At 37.8% G+C, this 18,873-nt stretch overlaps 1 long non-coding RNA gene across 1 annotated transcript in view; it reads left to right on the top strand.

The window, feature by feature from the left end:
- The first annotated feature begins 369 nt into the window (after positions 1–369).
- LOC140708925 (uncharacterized) overlaps positions 370–18,873 on the top strand; it is a 112,469-nt gene continuing 93,965 nt past the window's right edge. Inside the window, exons 1-3 of the long non-coding RNA XR_012089238.1 lie at positions 370–1,236; positions 2,943–3,008; positions 5,501–5,590. This is a non-coding gene — a long non-coding RNA (uncharacterized lncRNA). The remainder of the gene's footprint in view (positions 1,237–2,942; positions 3,009–5,500; positions 5,591–18,873) is intronic.

Genomic DNA, 18,873 nt, shown 5'->3' with positions numbered 1-18,873 from the left:
TTGACTTACCTTTTTTTTTTTTTTTTTTTTTTTTTTTTTTTTTTTTTTTTTTTTTTTTTTTTGAGATGGGGTTTCACTCTTGCTGCCCAGGCTAGAGTGCAATGGCACAATCTCAGCTCACTGCAATCTCCACCTCTGGGGTTCAAGTGATTCAAATGGAACTTAGAGACCATTTGATTAAATCCCTCAGAGGAAAGAGAATCCCAGAAAGATACAGCAATTTACCCAAAATTCTGCTGCTAGCAAACAGTAGCCTATTTCTACTTTATCTACTCAGCTTCTCTCTATCATTTTGCCTTTTTGGGGTCAGGTTGATCTCCATTTGGGTGGGTGGTTATACCTGAGAGCCTGGGCTCTACCGACTTGTCTCTGGAGGCACTCAAGAGGGCTCAGTGCTCTGCCTCACTTCTTCAAGGTCATCCAAGACTGACTGTAAGACAGTCTTGTTATCTGGTGGTGTAACCTCAGGGCAGCCTGCAGCGTGACCAGTCACTCACTGAACAGAACAACAGCCAATTCTGTCACCCATCCAAGGATTTGTAGCTTAGCCATGACATCTGGGGAAAGTGTTTACAGAGTCCAACGCCTGGACTCACTGAAGACATGTACTCACATCTGGAGTCTAGACAGCGTGGCTCTCTCATCTGGGCTCACAGCTTCTTCACACCTCCTGCACTTCTTTCTGACTGCTTCTTTACCCCGGTTTTCATTTTACTAAAGCTTCTTCCCTACCGCCATGTGCTTCTCTCTCTTGTTTTCTTCTTCTTTTCTTTTTTTTCGTTTTTCAAATCACATTGGGCTTAAGTTTTTCCAGATAATCCTGACAAACTTCTTAGAAACGGGTTTTCCCAACAATGAGGAGATCATACAGGCATAACGTCATGGTAGACAATGTCCTAGCAATGTTCTGATACAAGGTTTTCTACTGACCAGCTGCATGACCTTAAAAAAAATATATCACTGTGGCTTGGTTTTGAAAAAGTTAGACTACATTTGGTGCAGTCCAAATATATGTTTTTTTAAAAAGCAACAAAATCCTTTCTTCAAACAAAATTGTATGAGGAACATCAATATGGGGAAAAATGAAGAAAAGCTTTTCTGATTAACATGAGGGAGGGGGCAGAATAACTTTTACACCTTCAAGAATCCCTAATGAATGCTGGGAGCAATAGAGCTCCTGGCATGCACAAATGGAAAATCTTTGGCCTGGATGATCTTGGAAGTCTTTTCTATTTGGTAGGTATGGCTGAAACAATAATGCTCATCACATATACTCTTTGTACCCTACACTCCTCAGCACCTTGCAGCTAGGTTTTGCAATGCAAATAGTTCTAGCCAATGTGGGCAGACATGATTTGTCATTACTGAGTCAAGACAGTGAAAACTCATGTGATTCTTGTAAGATACAATAAATCTTTCTGAGTTTATCTTCCAAGAGTTTAGCCTGTTAACTTCCTTATCCTTTGTTCTCAAACTCAACTTTCTTGTTCTTCCTTGCCCCTAGTGACCATAAACAGCCTACCCCCTTCCCATCAGCTCTAATCAATAACTCACATCCATTCCCTTGGTTACCTGTACCTATTGTTCCCCTGAAACTGCATGTCTCACGTGCTCCACATCTGTACCTTACGTCCCCCTCCCCTTCTATATTTAGGAAAATATGTACAAGTAGCCAATCGGGTCAGCTCAGTTTGTGCAGTTCGACCCCAGCCCATGGGGAGTCACACAGAGATAGGGACTGCATTAAGGATAAACCCCGCCTCCCCCGGTCTCCTTTGTTCTCTGTGCTCTTGCAATCTTGATTAACGCAGGTAGCATCTTTCTGCAGAAGTAAATTGCCTTGCTGAGAGAATTAAACTTTTGCCTGAGTGCTGGTTTTACTTTGTGTCACTGAGCATTTATTCCTAGAGCATTTTTATATCCAACATTCTTCATACTTTTTTCCCTTGCTGCAGTGACAAAAGAGGCTGCCTCTTGCATGGGGTGTACCTATGAGAAGATGAACTCTCTGTTAGCCTGGGTCCTTGAATGGCAATGTGGAGCAGAGATGTTTATGGTGCCACTATGGACATACAGTATGATTGAAAAATAATCCTTTGTTGTGGTAAGCCACTGGGATTTGGAGATTAATTGGCATGCTGAACTGAAGCCAGCCTATGTTGATTAAGGAGAGAGGTAAGAAGAACAAAATTAGGAGAACAAGATCAAACTTTCCTTCAAGTTAGGGCTTATTCAGCTATCTGTGCATTGTGGAACTATCTCTTTCTACTGAGTTATATGATTAGACAAACCAGACAGTTTCCATACTGGTTTATTTAAATGAAATTCAATAAAAAAGGAGTTTCCTGAATAATAGAAATGCTTTGAATATAATTATTCAAATCTCTTCAAATCTATAAAACAATTTTTAAACAAAATCCTTTCCCCAAATAGGGGTCCATACATTTCTACAGAATCCTATACCTTAGAAATAGAATGTTAGAGCCCTCAGGGCATCTTTGGAGAGGAGGGCATCAGAACAGGCTGGAGCAGAGGCTGCTTTCATATTGTAATGCAGGACTTCCTTCCTGAGGGCTTTCTCTGTTTCTTCCCCCAAGGGCACTGTGCTAACTGAGGATCATTATTAGTAGGTCTAAATACTCCAGCTCCTACCTGGGGATTAGTGAGAAGTGGAGGTAACTCTGAGTCCCATATTGTACAATGAATCCTGCAGGATTAAGCTCCAGTTACTCAATGGGCTAACTGGCATAATAAAATCCCCTTTATTGGCTGCCTTTCTTTCCCTCTTTCCCTGTTCCACTCCCTTTTTCCTTACTGTTCCCCCTGCCCCTCCGTGGTATCACATATCAATAAACCACTGCACATGAATCCTTATCCCATGATTTTGGGGGAACCCAAACCAAGACAAAAGCCATTTAGCCCAGTCATTCCATTTTCCATAGCTCCAACCAGTCTCCTCCAGGAAATTTCTAAATGACATGAATTCATTGGATAAGTGATAAAATCAGGTATTTGGGTGGGTTTTTTTTAATGGACATCACAAAAGAGTTGAGAGTTTCTAATTGGAATTGAGTTAAATCCACTATGGAACTGTAGCAGTGCCTCCTACTGGGTTTTGCTATTAAGAGATTGCTAAAACTCATCTCCCACTTATTAAAACAAAAGTCTTAAAAGAATGCACCTTGTTTTTATGCTGAATCTCCCATTTCCATTTGTTCACAAGTGCAAGAGTATTGTCACATGACCATTGCCCCTAAAGTATTCCTGGTTTACTGGGTAAAGGCTGATCAATGTTCTTGGGAGAGTGTTGGACTATAGAACAGAAAATGCTAATGGATACAAAGAAAAGAGATCAGTGCTCCAAGGGATGTAATGTCAAATAGATTTTTGTATTAGAAGCATTTGAGGGAGTGAAATGGGAGAAATGATGCTGATGATCTCAGAGTATAATGTCTGATTTCAGGAGTGGCACAGCAAAAGGAACAAATTACAAGGTATAACGACAGAAGGAAGTGGCTAAAACAAAGTGAGAACAATGGAGGAAAGATGGCAAAGAAGTATATAGCCGTCAGAGTAGGGTCGTATTTCTAATTCCTGTTAGTAATGAACTTCATGTTTCTAAATGTGCACTTAGTCTTTATATTTGTTGATTTCTCAAAAAATGTTGCCTCTCTCTCTCTCTCTTTTTTTTGTTTTCCGCCAACACACCCACTCCTCATCTTGGCTCCTTGGCTCCATAACTTTAGGAGTCTCATTTACCTCTTTTCTCTTCCCATATTCTTTGCAAATACCTCTTTTTAAAATGTTGGTGCTCCATAGGTGTTAAGTCCTACATCCTCAGTAGTTCCCGGTCAGCCTTTTACTCTGGATGATTATATCTATTCTCATGGTATTAATTCCCATCTGTATGCTGACAAGTCCCTAACCAATATCTCTAGCCCAGACTTCTTTCCTGAGCTCCTTCAGTTGTATACCTCAGGGGCACCTCAAACCGAATGTGTTCGAAACAGAATTTTTCACAACTCCAACCTCCCACCTAAAACCCACGAAACACTTTCTATTTGACTTTTCTCTATCTTAATAAATGGCAACACTGGGATCTAAGCTTTATGAAGCCAGAGACTTCTATATGTTTTATCTACTGAAATATCCCCCATAGAATGGTGCCTAAAAAAAGAGTAGTTATTAAAAACTATTTGAATGAATGACTGCTTGACTCTTCCATACTCTATAAAATCAGCTAAAAAGTGCAGTTTAGCTCTGGCTGATTAGTTGCTTGCCAAATTTCTGTCCAGTTCATCACAGTGCAAAAATATAGGAGAAGTCCAATAATAGGAAATAAGTTTATCACATCATTATTAGTAGCAACTAAATTTCATATTGATATATATGATTTTAGATTGGGTAATAATTCATACTCTGTGACTGAAAAATGTGAATATTATGGAAAAGGGAATAATATATAATAGTGCATTTTTCAAGGGAGCATTGACTATTTCAAATATAGGATATTTTTAGTACATTCATATATAACTATATATGTGTTTAATGTACAAACAAGTGACTAGAAAAAAATATAGCAAAGTATTAATACTGATTTTCCTTAGAATAATGGTTTTTTAAAAATTTTATTCTTTATACTCTTGGCTCTTTACCAAGTTGTCTACAAATAAGCATGCTTCACTTTTATAACCAGAAAAGAGGTCTAAAATATTTATATGTAACAAAATCAAGGTTAAGCATTTGGTTCTTACCCTTTTTTGGGGTGGGGTGGGGTGGGGTGGGGACAGGATCTCACTCTGTCACCCTGGCTGAAGTGCCGTAGCATGATTATGGCTCACTGCAGCCTTGACCTCCACAGGCTCAAGTGAACCTCCTACCTCAGCCTCCCAAGTAGCTGGGACTGCAGGTATGTACCACCATGCCTGGCTAATTTTTTGTATTTTTTGTAGAAATGGAGTTTTACCGTATTGCCCAGACTGGTCTTGAACTCCTGGGCTCAAGCAATCTGTCTGCCTCAGCCTCCCAAAATGATGGCGTTAAAAGCATGAGCCACTGCATCCAGCCTCTCTTTTTTTCATATTTTAAATTTTTTACAGTTTTCTTTTATTATTCAGTTAATTTTACTGAAAATATTTTCTTTTGATATCTAATAATGAAGTCAAATGTTTATTTTTTAATATAACTACAAACAAAGAAAAAGAAAATGGTTTTATGTCGTGTGTTTCATTATTTTTTAAGTACTAATATACAATGGAATACAACATCTCTTTATTTTATGTAACTACTTACAAAAGATCTGGGCCCTAGATGCTTCTGTAAAGAATATAGAGTCAACAGAACAATATTGCTTTTTATATTAATGAAGGTATGGGTTAAATACCCTCATCCTGAGTTTTAATTGCCATTTATAAACTTTATGGTTCTTCAGTAAGTAAACCTATAAATTGCAAAGCAGTAGTACCCATCACAATAAGAATACGTTTCTCTGTCTCCACAGATATAGAAATATGACTAAATGTACTATTATGAATGAAGATTGTTATATACATATAACCTGCTTCGAGAAAGCACTTTGTGAAAGAGGAAAGTAAAAACATGACTATGAAAAATTCAGAAAGATTATAAATATTCCTATGTCTACAAAATATGAGTGTACATAGAGTCTTTAAATGTGACCCATGTTAAACACAAATTTTGTTGTGAACTGAGAAAAGTTTATATCGTCATTTCAAATAGCTTGGATTTCAGAGAAGAATAGCACCTAGGAAGAAAAAGACCATCTTTTGTTTCATCAGGGTTCAGTATTAATTCAAAAGAGTGAATGGATTCCTTCTTGTTCTCTTCCCCAACCACCTAGCAATTTAGCTATATATCTCAAGCAAGCAGAGTTTTACATAAGCCTGTTCATTGCTTCCATCACACTCTCCAACACACATTCAATCACTCTCCTCTCCTATTTTGGGATAAGCAGTTGTGAAATTTTGCTGAAAATTTCTTACTGTGCCTTTGACATTAATTCCCTCTGTTAAGTGAATACGGATGGAAATAATTAACCTTTCACTCGGTTTTAATAGAAAAAATGTAGAATTTCGGTAGCACTAACTTACTTCATAGGCTATTACTTCTATTGTCTCCATCCCGTCTCTTCCCACATGTGACCATCCGGTTGGCTGAATGCAGCTGTTCATTTGTGTCATTTGCATGACTACAGGTCCAAAGAGCATAATAGGAGGCGAAGGAAATCATGCACATGTGGGAAGGGGAGAGCTGAGTTATGGACCCCAGGAGTTCTCATTTTGGATAATTTCTGAAAATGCATAGCATATCACTGCTGGGTGATGTGATTGTTAAATTGCTGTTCTGGCCTCAGAAAGGGAGCCTGGGTGCAGCAATTGGTGTTTGGGAAAAGAAACATGTTTATGGTATTATATGTTCAAATGACAAGTGAGATTTAATAAGCAGGAATACAATATCTCCTGCCTTTACTGCACACCTACTCTGACCATGGGAAATGAAATGTATACAATATGGTATTCAATGTTGAGTATCAGATACATAATCCCACCTTCTAGGGACTTTTGAGGATATCTCTGCCTGCCCTTTTTTTTTTTTTTTTTTTTTGAGATGGAGTCTCACTCTGTCAGCCAGGCTGGAGTGCAATGGCGTGATCTCGGCTCACTGCAACCTCCGCTTCCTGGGTTCAAGTCATTCTTATGCCTCAGCCTCCCAAGTAGCTGGGACTACAGGCATGTGCCACCACGCCTGACTAATTTTTGTATTTTTAGTAGAGACGGGGTTTCACCCGATGTTGACCAGGCTGGTCTCAAACTCCTGACTTCAAGTGATCTGCCCACCTAGGCCTCCCAGAGTGCTGATATTACAGGTGTGAGCCACTGCGCCTGGCCTGCCTGTCATTCTATACCCTAAGGACAGACTCTGGAGTTCAAACCCAGAATCTGTGTTTTAACAAATTCTTCAGAAAATTTTGACACATACTCAAGTTTGAGAACCACTGGCAAAATCCTTCAGCCATTTACTCGAGGTGATGTTTCTTTCTACTATTTTAGATCCAACTATGTTGTTTTTTGATGTGTTTTGTTTTCACTCTTTCATTCCTTTTTTTTTTTCCGGGTATCCAACAATTTTCGTTGGACAATCGAATTATGTCTAACAATTGTTTTTCTACCCTGAATAACCTCTCCACCTTGAACTTTTTTCCAGGGGTGGGGGTTACTTATTTTCATTTTTTTTTCATTGATATATCATATTATAATTGTGCATCTTTTTTGGATATATGTGATATTTTGATATCTGTATACAATGTGCAACGACCAAATCAGGGTAATTGGGGCATCTATCACCTTAAGCATTTATCTTTTCTTTGTGTTGAGAACATTGCAATATTTATTTTCTAGCTATTTTGAAACATACATTAAATTATAAACTATAATTTTTCTATTGTAGTATCAAATACTAGAATTTGCTCCTTTCATTTGACTTTGTTTGACCTTTTAATCTTTTTTAAACATCCCTTACATCATGGCCTCTTACTTCAACCCCTAGAAACTCCCCAGTGTCAATTGGATGAAGTCCAATTGTCCTGCCCTGTTCTGTAACACTCCACATGGTACAAGCTTCTGACAGTAACTTATGAACTTATTTTTTTTTTCCTTTCTTCACAATTTAATTCTCTGGTGAAATTTATTTCCTTAATGTCTATACCATTCCTTGCATATATTTTTCCTCTGTGCTTTTGTTTACCCTCTTCTTCCAGGTCTAGATCATTCTTTTTTAACCTTTCTTGTGTTTTCTTTTCTTTTTTTTTTGAGATGGAGTCTTGCTCCGTCACCCAGGCTGGAGTGCAGTGGCGCGATCTCAGCTCCCTGCAAGCTCTGCCTCCCAGGTTCACACCATTCTCCTGCCTCAGCCTCCCAAGTAGCTGGGACTACAGGTGCCCGCCACCATACCCGGCTAATTTTTTGTATTTTAGTAGAGACAGGGTTTCACTGTGTTAGCTCGATCTCCTGACCTCGTGATCCGCCCGTGTTGGCCTCCCAAAGTGCTGGGATTATAGGTGTGAGCCACCGTGCCTGGCCCCTTCTTGTGTTTTCAAATCCTAATCACCTCTCAGTTTTCACTTCTTTCAGGAAGACTTTCCCATCACCTCATTTACTTACTCATTTACTTGCTTACTTACTTACTTACTTACTGTTCATTCCTCTCCTCTGACCACTACATGTACCCTATCTTACACACATGTCCCCAAGGACAAAAAAATTTGATTTTGACTTCTTTTGTGTGTTTTCACCCAATAGCTTACAAGGCAGACTGAAGTGTTCATAAACCGTAGTGGTCTTTGAATAATAACTCCAAAGCTTTGAAAAATAGGTAGAAGGCTTATCTTTAGTGAACTGTCATTTAGATTGACATATTAGTATTTAATTGTTGGTCACAATTCACTATCCTAACTAGAAATCACTCTGGTGTTTTGGGATGAAGGTAACTGTGCAATGAGAGGTCATTGTTCTGTAGAAGCAGAGGAGCTCCGATGGCCAGTGGCAGTGAATAGCTCTGAGGATGGAATTATTGAACCAAGATAAGGAAAACTGGCACCGGCTTCAGTTTCTTTCAGTGTCAGAGTTGCAAGTTTTCTAGTGTCACAAAGATAATGTTCTGGTTTTCTGTCAATGATACAAAAAGAACAAGGTGGGGATGTGGGAGGAGGAAGAAAATCCATCTCTCTGCTTGCCTTTGCTACTACAGGAGAAAAGTATGTTGGAAAATGAGAAAATTACATCAACTATACATGTCAAATGATAAACAAAGTCCTTATTGTAAATTCCAGATAAAGTTCTGATTTGCTATATGAGGTTGGTCAAGTAACTTCATGCTCTGATATTCAGACTTCATCTCTCAAATGAAGATTCAAATCCCTTTTCCTTGGGATTGTAAAAATTCAAGGAGATAATGGCTGTTCCTGGATCAGAAGTTGGCCAATTTAATCCTTGCTATTCTGGGGCTAGTACTGGGACAAGGTGTGAAGTGCAGGGTGTTCATCCTACCAAGGATGACTGCCTTTGTTTCCCATGTCCTGCATTCTCCGTCTACCATTGGAGCTTTCAGGCCCAAAGGAGCTATGAAGAGAAGAAAGTCAAATGCTCAAGCAGATATGAGGGAAATAGCATGGCTATACCTTTATTAGGAAAAATAGATGTTATCCCTGGGTTTCCCTGGATACAGAAATATAAACATCCGTTTACTTGTGGAAACTATGCTTGCATAGTATCTCTAGATTTCCCGAGTTCCTGCCATGTGCCAGGCAAAATGCTAGATGCACTTACATAGATCACTTCAACCTGGTCACAGCTCCATGACGTAAGTTGCCCAAAGAAGAAAAAAAATTCAAAGAAGGATATGTCAATTTCCCAGAGATACTTTTTACTCTGAAGATGATGTTCTTTCTACTCTCCCAGGATGCCATTCTGAAGCCAGCATGACCTAAGAGAAGAAGTCACACAGAAGAGGAGGTAAACTTGTACTAACTATAAAAGTTTTGATCCAAGTGGCAGCTGTATTATTAAAGCCCCTGAGTTCCCTATTTTACTTGGGATAATCTACACAAAACCATATCAGTTAAGAATATTGAAGGGTGGAAATCAATAAGAATATAACATGTCCATGCCTGGGATAAAGTTGCATACAATTTTTAAGTAATGGAGCATCCACTCCTGTCTGATCTAGATTCAAGACTCACTGGCACAGATTTACCAGTATCACAAAACACTGGTTATTTTGCTCCTTCACTACTCCATTAGGTGTGCAGTTGTCTTGGGGCATCAGAGGTGAGTCCTTAAATGGTGGTTGGTCAACTCTCAGGGAAGCATGGGAAAGAGTATGAGACAGGTTTCCTACTCCATGCACTGGCCCTAAGCACTTAACATGGAGTCCCTCTTGCATGCTTCATTTGGTTCACAGGCTCCAGCATGACCCTGGCCTTAGAACATCATCAGGTATCCTGAACCATTTCTTTGTTCTTTTTCCTGTCTTGTGCTCATGGTCCTGCCAACCCTTGATATTTGTTTAAGGTTCTCATTAGAAGACATCCTTCATGCCTTTTCTCCTGCAAAGGAGCAGATTATCCTTTCTAGAAGAGATTGATGGCCTATTTAGAAAGACCCAATTGCTAGAAATACAGAGTGAGTTCTTTGTCCAGCTTGGAGAACAGGTGGGGCAAATCCCTGTTATTTGCTGTTGATGTTTCACCCCTCAAAAGCCTAACAAAAATGTTTCTTGCTATAGCAATGAAAAATAAAATACAAGTTAAATTCTCAAGGCACTCCGTAAGATAAGCCTTTGGCAGCATTCCCTCCTAAATTTATATTTGAACAGAGGTTATTTTTCCATATTAAAATGAACACAGGGAAATTATGAGAAGGAAGAGGAGAGGAAAAGATGGAAGAATTAGTAAAATGAATCCAAAAGGAGAAATTTAGATCTCAGATTAGCAGTATATCTCTGAAATTTTGTTCTGTCGGTGCTTAATTTATCTGTGCACTAATGAAGGTAAATACTTGCTACTCTAATCTTAAAATCTCAGTGTTTCAACATAATAAAAGCAAATTTTTCCAACACATTAGCATCTCATGCATATCAGCCTTTGGGGGCTAGTGGAGGGGCTGTATACTCTGTTTGACACAGTCATTTGGGAACCTAGCTCCAGCTTGTAGCTTGCCATCTTTAAGAACTCAGGTTCTCCAATTATATTCTTTGCTTTGGGCAAAATGAAAGAAAAGCACAAGTGAAGAGTATTTCAGGAAGCTTCTAGGGGTTAGGACTATAAGGGGCATACTTTCTCCAACATTCCATGGGTCAAAATTCAGAAATATGGCTTCATCTGTTTGTAATGGAAGCTATAAATAGAGCTTAGTTGTGTAAACAGGAATTTTAAAAAGCAGGATTTGGAGAAAACCCACATTGTTTGGTAATAATTTGGGACCAGAGCTAGGAATGGCTTTCCCCACTAGTAGTACTTCTTTCTGGCTAAGAGAGGAGTGTCCAACCAAGCTTTGGGAGCCTCTGGTTAGCCTTTTTAAACATGTAAACTGTATGTGGTAAAAGAAAATTTGACCTTCTTTTGTACTGTGTACAAATTCACAAAACATACCAGTAATTAATTTTTTGAATGTAAGTGAAGAGGTTTTATGTACTAGTTTAAATCTTAAATTGATGCTGCCATGAAAACATTTCATAGGTGTCTATGTTTCTGCTGGCTTAAAATTTAAAATACATTTAAAAAATTATAATCTGTAATGTACCTGAAATAAAATTTTGAGCAGAAAATAATCCCCAAATTGGTGTGTTATTTTCTCCCAAAAGCTTTCCCTTAAGTAGAAATAGAAAGGGTTACTGCAGGATTAGCATGCCAAGTAAAAATATTCTTTCAGCAAAACATACATTCTTCTATTCAAAAATACATAATGGCAAATACTCAATAGTTGATTATAGATCAACATTTGGGTAATAGAGTTGTTGTAATTTCCCCACACTCCTCTATGTTGCCATTACAATGCACTAAAAAGCGTTATTAACACCGTGATAAATTACATGTGCATAGAGATATATAAGTCAGAGTTTAACTAGAAAAATAAAAACCAGTTCCGGTACCTATGCTTAGAGAATTGGTTATACAGGTGATGGAGGAATTTAAAATGCAAATAAGACACAATAGAGTAATCTAAGATATTTAAACAGCAGGAAACCACTCCTAGTCTGAGGCTGGAGAGATAAAGGAAGGAGGTAGTGCCCCCTGGCATAGGGGCTGGGGTTACTGAGTGGAAGCCCGAAGCATAGCAGACGTGTCCTGCAGGAAGTGGCAATGTGGAGATTATGAAGGTGCTGGATATGAAGGATGTGAAGGAGCTGACCCTGTGGAGAGTATAAAACCAGTGTCCAAAATTCTGCTGGCAGAGAAGAAGAGAAAGAAACACTCGGTTTCGTCTCTCCTTACCTCTCACCTCCCACAAGCTTCTGCCTGTGTCTACCATTGACCAAACACAGCCAAAGTGTGGCTGATAGTCAGAAAGGAAAATGCTTGGTACCTGCTTTTGCTCTGATAACACAGAGGAACAGAGAGTAAAGACCAATGCCTCCAAAACAAGGACACCCAGGATCATCAAATGCAATGAATGCACCTAGGCAGATCATCATGCGTGCTTTATATTCTCCACTGATTTCTCTTATTCAGAGCAAATGAATGATAGCTTCTCTCCATGTAGCTTCTTCAAGAGTACCTACAAGTTCAGAAGAATTCCAAAGCCTTCAAGTCATGTGTTTGAGTAAAACTAATATTTGGTTTTAATAAATTGCTACCTAAGTTTCCAAAATACATGTTGGAAGTTTGATTTTTAGAATTGTGTTCTTGCTAGAAAAAAAAATTAAAAAAATAAACTAAAATAGTTGGCAAAATGCATCTAGACTTCACACCTAGAAGATCCTCTCCAAAAATATCTGAGAGATGAACATAGGAAGGAGATTGTGTACCTTGAGAATCTGAGTGGCAAATACTTTAAACTAAATGTCAAACTGACAGAACAGGTTGATAAACCCTGGGAATTCATTCCCCAGTCAACAAGCAAGAACTACACAAATAAATTCCCATACTTCCTACACTTCTCTAAAAATCTGTAACCTTTCTTTATAGTTCAAAATCATGCAAATAACCTCAAAGATAAATAATTTGAGACATGCTGCTTTTTGAAAGGTGATAGAAATGAAACTGAAGTTGCAGAAATAAAAAGAGTTGGGCACAGGGAGAATCTCAGGGCAGTAATGAAAATGGCACATTTTCAACCCGGTAGTACTAAACCTTATTAAAGAAATGTCTGGAAACATGTAAAATGCTTTAATCGTTCATAAAAATAATGAGAGTTCCAACAACTTTAGCCAAATCGATGTCACCAGAATTCTCTAAGGCTGGTGTCTAACGTGTATTTTGTCTGTGAAAAGCTGGGTTTTTTTTGCAGAATGAATTACAGTCTAATAGAAAGAGCCAGAATTATGTAGCCCAAACAACCTAATATGAGGCTGATTTAGGTATCTACTAAATGTATGGCCTTGGAACAAAGCATTTTCTCACAAGAACCCTCAGTTATTTCTTCAGTAAAAAGGAGAAATTACTTCTCTTATGGTTTGTGACAGGAATTAGCAATAATGTTTATAATGAGCTGACACATAGTAAATCAGTGTTCCATAAGTCTTGCTTGTGATTATTATCTTATTATTTGAGCATTTGTGCATAACACAAATTGACAAGGTAGCTTCCTTTAATATTATACTTTTTCTCTTCTCATCAAGAAAGAGATTATAACTTCTTGGAGACACCTTAAAAATGCAAACATCCTTGAGAGGAGTTACTTCTTTAAATAGTATCTGTGAATATAGTGGTTATTTTTAATACCCTTGCAAAGCTCAGCTGACAGTCACCAAAGAGCAAAATTGGGGCAGGTAGTTGGGTGGAAGGAGGACTTGCAGAAAGCTTTAATTCACATATTAATTGAAATGCTTGTCAAAAATGCAGGCAACTAGACACCATGCCTAGGATGTTAGAGCCCAAGAATCTGTATATTTACTAGGCAAGCCAATTGACTCTGAATTATGTAGCCTGGAACCTTAATTTGAAAAAATCACTGCTTTACAGAAAATATGAGAAGTTGCCAGGGAGGAGGAATTGCGAGTGGTGAGTGGTCATCCAACACAGACTACAGCTCCTTAAAAGTTTTGCTAAGCTTCTTGATTCTACCTTATTTTGTTGCCAAACAAACAAGAATAGACTGAGAGTAACGCAAAGGGTTTTATGGCTTGATGCCATAGCTTTGAGTCCAGGAAATCCTTTAAATGCCAGAACCTGTTGCTGAGGAGAGGGGAGTGGTATCTACAATTACATATTTAGAATTGCATTTTGGCATGATTAAAAAAATAGTCACTTTTTGCAAAGTATAGTGAATTTATCAATGCAGGTAGAGGGCCAAGAACCCACATTACCAGGGAATGGACAGTCCTCATTTTGGCAGAGATAGAGTGTGGGCAGACTGGTATGACCCTGACTCACATTTCAGAATAGTAATGTGCTTCTCCTTTGCCACTTGACCTTGACCTTTTCTTGCCATGTTTTATTTTCTGTCTTCTGTCTGCTATGTTTTGTACTCACCACATCTACCACCCTTTCTTCTTACTCATCAATGATTTGAGTTGGCCTGTAGCTAAAAAGGTCACTCGCCTACCCTATATATCCCAGCCCAAATGTTAAACAAGTGACTTACTCCCAGGTTCTATAATGATTCTATATTGAGTAATAATAACGACAAAAATCATCATTGCTTTATTAATACTCCTGCCACTACTAGGAATATAACAAGTAAATGCAAAGGTATGCCAGAAAAACTAAAATTAATTTTTAAAAATGTTCTTATGGTTATCTATGTTATTTCCAGTAAAAATATTTTAAAAACATACAGTTTCATTGTTACAACAGTATTTTTCAGGGCCAGGATGATGAACCATCAGTAAATTCATTCCAGATTCAAAAGGAGAACCCACTAGTAGTTTGCTCCTCCCCCTGTAATATCTTACTGTGACAGAAATAAACTCAAATTGCCAAATCACAGAGTAAATATGCAAGCTTCCTTTGCCGGTAGAAGTCTGTGAAATGTGTTCCTCCTGCTCTTTGGATTTCTGAACATGAAATTGAGTACCTTGTTCTTGGATCCAGCTGACAATCAAGAGAAACTCACTGTTTTACATATTAGCCTCTGTAACTCTCTTTTTCCTTTAGACCTAGGTGACTTATGAAGTGGATAGCAGACCTTTAGAATCAGGGAAAGGCCAAGGCTGAAGTCTTTATTTAATCCGATTTCATGGAACATCCCCTTTTTCTTTTGGATCATAGGTGCTGTGAAGTATAAAACTTGAGCTGTATGTCAGTTTCAGTTGAGGCAGTTTAATAATTTTACATACATGATCAGTTTCACAACTGATTGTCTTCCTTGTTCCAAATCTGGAGAAATGGTAAATTTACTGACTCTGGATCTCAGTAAATAATAAGCAAATATAGAAAATACACCCTGAGGCATGGACTCTTCTATTAAATATATGATACTATTTACTAAACTCCTTAAACTTAAATATGGCCACTGGTTTTGAAAAATTAATTGCCTTTTTAAAGAACAAATACAGATTTACAGAAAAATTGAGATGATAGTACAGAGAGTTCCCATATTCCATCCCCTCTTTTGCACACAGTTTCCCCAGTTAAAATCTTGCTTTGGAGCAGTGTATTTGTTACGATTAGTAAACCAATATTGATACATTATTATTAACTGAAGTCTACAGTTTATTGTAAGGTTTACTCTGTGTTTTACCTTCTATGAGTTTTGACGAGGCATAAAGACATGCATCCACGATTGCAGTATCATACAGAACAGCTCATCACCCTAAAAATCTATCATATGTCACCCACTTATTCCTCTCCACTCCCCTCTGTCTGTTTTCCTCCTGGCAACCACTGATCTTTTCATTATCTCCAGTTTTGGCTTTTCCAGATCATCAGACAGTTGGAATAATATAGTATGCAGCCTTTTTTGACTGGCTTATTTCATTTAGTAATTTGTATTTAAGTTTCCTCCTTGTCTTCTCATGGCCCCCTTTTTTTTTTTTTTTCACTGACTATTTTATTGTATGGATGTACCAGAGTTTATTTATTTATTGTTCTACTGAAGAACATCGTGAATGCTTACAGTATTTGAAGACTACTCATAAAACTACTATAAACATTTATGAGCAGGTTTTTTTTGTGGACATAAGTTTTCAGCTTAATTGAGTACATCCTTGGGAGCGTAACTGCTGGATTGTATAGTAAGACTATGTAAGCTTTGTAGAAAGCTGCCAAACTATCTTCCAAGGTGGCTCTACCATTTTTCATTCCTACCAGCAATAAATGAGAGTTCCTGTTGTTTTACAACTTTACCATCATTTGGTGGTGGTGTTCTTTGGATTTTACTCAAGTAGATGTGCAGTGGTATCTTATTTTAATTTGCAATTCCCTGAAGACATGATGTTGAACATCTTTTAGTACGCTTATTTGCCAGGTCATCTATATATATCTTCTTTAGTGAGGTTTTAGTTGAGATCTTTGGCCCATTTTTTAAATTGGATTGTTTATTTTCTTACTGCTGAGCTGTAAGAGTTCTTTGTATATTTCAAACACAAGCTCTTTATCAGTTATGTGTTTTACAAATATTTTCTCCCAATGTGTGTTTTTCTTCTCATTCCCTTAACAGTGTCTTTTGCAGGGAAGAAGTTTTTATTTTTAATAAAGTCAGTGTATCAGCTTTTTATTTCATGGATTCTGCTTTTGGTGTTATATTTAAAAGCTTGTCACCAAACCCGTAGTCACCTGGATTTCTTCTGTTATCTTTTAGTATTTTTAAAGTTTTGCAGTTTGCATTTGGATCTATGATTCATTTTCAGTAAACTGTGGAGTGTCTGAAATCTGTGTCTAGATTATTGTTTTATATAGAATGTCCAATTGTTCTAGAACCATTTATTAAATGGTTATCTTGTATCCATTGAACTGCCTTTGCTCTTTTGTTAACTATGAAAGATAGGTTGAAATAGTAAATTTCCCGACTCTGATTCTGAGTACAAAAGTAATTGGTTAAACCAAATACAGAAAATCTATACTGAAACGTGCTTTAGTATATCAAATATTTGGTAATGTTTGTTAAGATCCTTAAACTCAAACACAGCCATTAATTTTCCTGTTTCATCAAAGATATAAATATTTCACTGTGGCTTGAATTCTAATAATGAAGTAATCATTTATTGAATGTGAGATGCTAAGCTCTGTCTCTCTATATATATTCATTTAATCCTCACAAAACCCTTATGAGGTGTTATCAGTATCCACGGGGAGCATATCATAGAATGGTGGTTTACAGAAGTTAAATACCTTGCCCATGGTCATCCAGTCAGTATATGGCAGAGCCAGGATGGGAAGTCACCAGGTGATTCCAGGAGCAAAGATCTTAAGCACTTTTTGATAATTTCTTCGTGTTCTCCTTTAAAACTTAAGAGTCCTCACTTTAATTGGCTTCCACTTCAGGATTGTGGTGAAATGACTGCTGCAGTTCTGGGTCTCACATCTCTTCCAGGAACTTTAAAAAAGAAAATCAATGGAACTTTTTCTTCGAGAACCTCTTAGACTTCCCCTTTCATTTTGGTGGTTTGTGTATTCCTAAAACAACTTCAGCGAACTGGGGAGTGATGAAAGGTGATTGACTTTGCCATATAGTGTTGATCAACTGCTGTTGAGGGAATTAACATTATCCGTAGAAATATAAGGCCCCTTGAGCTGGGGATAGTCAGGTTTCCTTGCATGGGATGGTGATGATGAGAAGACACCTATTTGGAAATAAGCTAGACTCTAAGTAGAAAGCCAAGAATTTCCATGATACCTGTTTGTATACTTTCCTAATCACGTTGCACCTTCCAGCCTCATCTCCTGTGTACTTTCCTTAACTTCACTTAAACTGGATGGTCACTGTTTCTAATTATGCTCGTGATAAGCTCCGTCTGTGCCTTTGCTACTTTGTAGAGGCATTATACGTTTGAGTCAAAGACAGCTGGTTGCAAATTCTAGTTCTATTCACCCAGAGTGAGTAACTTACCCTCCCCCATCCTCGGTTTACTCCATTGCAAAAATAGAAATCATAGCTACCTCATAGAGTTACAACAACTATAAATTAAAAGAAGAACTTATCGCAATGCCTGTGGTGAGGAAAAATAAATGATTCCTTGAAATACCTCCTAGATAATACCTCCTTGCTAATAGCACACAATTGTCTTCTGGCTTCATCTCCATCTTATCAGTGTCAAGAGTTGAAAAATAACCAATGTATAAAAAGAGGGAAACATGGTAGTAAAAGCTTTTTTTCTAAATGTTTCATTTTAGACATTGGAAAAATAAACTTCTATAAAGTATGTTCAGAATCCTTGCCATGAACATGAGGCAAGGAAAGGAGCCAGCCTCTTACGTTACCTTCTGTTCCTCACAAAAGTGGCTCCTGGTGCCTGCAAAGCCTGAATTTCCCTCCCCTGCCATTGACATCTGGCTGATTCGTTTATTTCTTCTTAAAAATGTCACCTCTACAGAGAAGATATTGCTGATCCTTCAATCTTTCAAGCTCATTAAGTCTTCTGTCATTGGTTCAGACAACACTCCATCCTTCCCCTCTTGTAGCCCTCACCACATGTGTGATTATAGGTTCTGTCTTTGTCTTCTTCCCTGACTTGTGATCTCTCGAGGACCCAGGTGGCTTTATCTCCTTCACTGCCATAGCCTAGTGCTAGTATGGTCCCTGGCACACACACAGGCACTTAAACATAGCTCTTAGTTAAGTGAATGAACAATTGGAACCTGGACTGAAAAGTGACAATTCTCAGAATCCAGAAAGCTAGACAGACTTATTTGTTTGCTGCATATGCCTAGAAAAGAGTAAGAAAAATTAGCAGAAATAAAATATTTCTAACACAACTCATAGATCTATTTACTGCCTTGTGGGAGTATTAAATGTCCAAACTGTTCTGTGAAAAGTAAAATGATAACTACATTGGGTAAGTTTTGTTTCCAGTTGACTGATACATTCTTGTATAAGTGTCATATCATTCTTATTGAATCAAACCATATTTTACAAATGCAAAAAAATGGAGCAATAAGAAAATAGAGTATAAGAAAAAATGGAGGTAGACATGGCAATAAAACTAATTAAAATTAAAATAAAGGATGTGAGGCAAAATTCCCTGAAACATCTTTAA

The sequence above is a fragment of the Chlorocebus sabaeus genome, chromosome 17 (genome assembly GCF_047675955.1).
Source record: "Chlorocebus sabaeus isolate Y175 chromosome 17, mChlSab1.0.hap1, whole genome shotgun sequence".
NCBI classification, from domain to species: Eukaryota; Metazoa; Chordata; class Mammalia; order Primates; family Cercopithecidae; genus Chlorocebus; species Chlorocebus sabaeus.
Note: the sequence above shows the minus strand (reverse complement) of the source record. Positions and strands in the feature narration are given on the sequence as shown.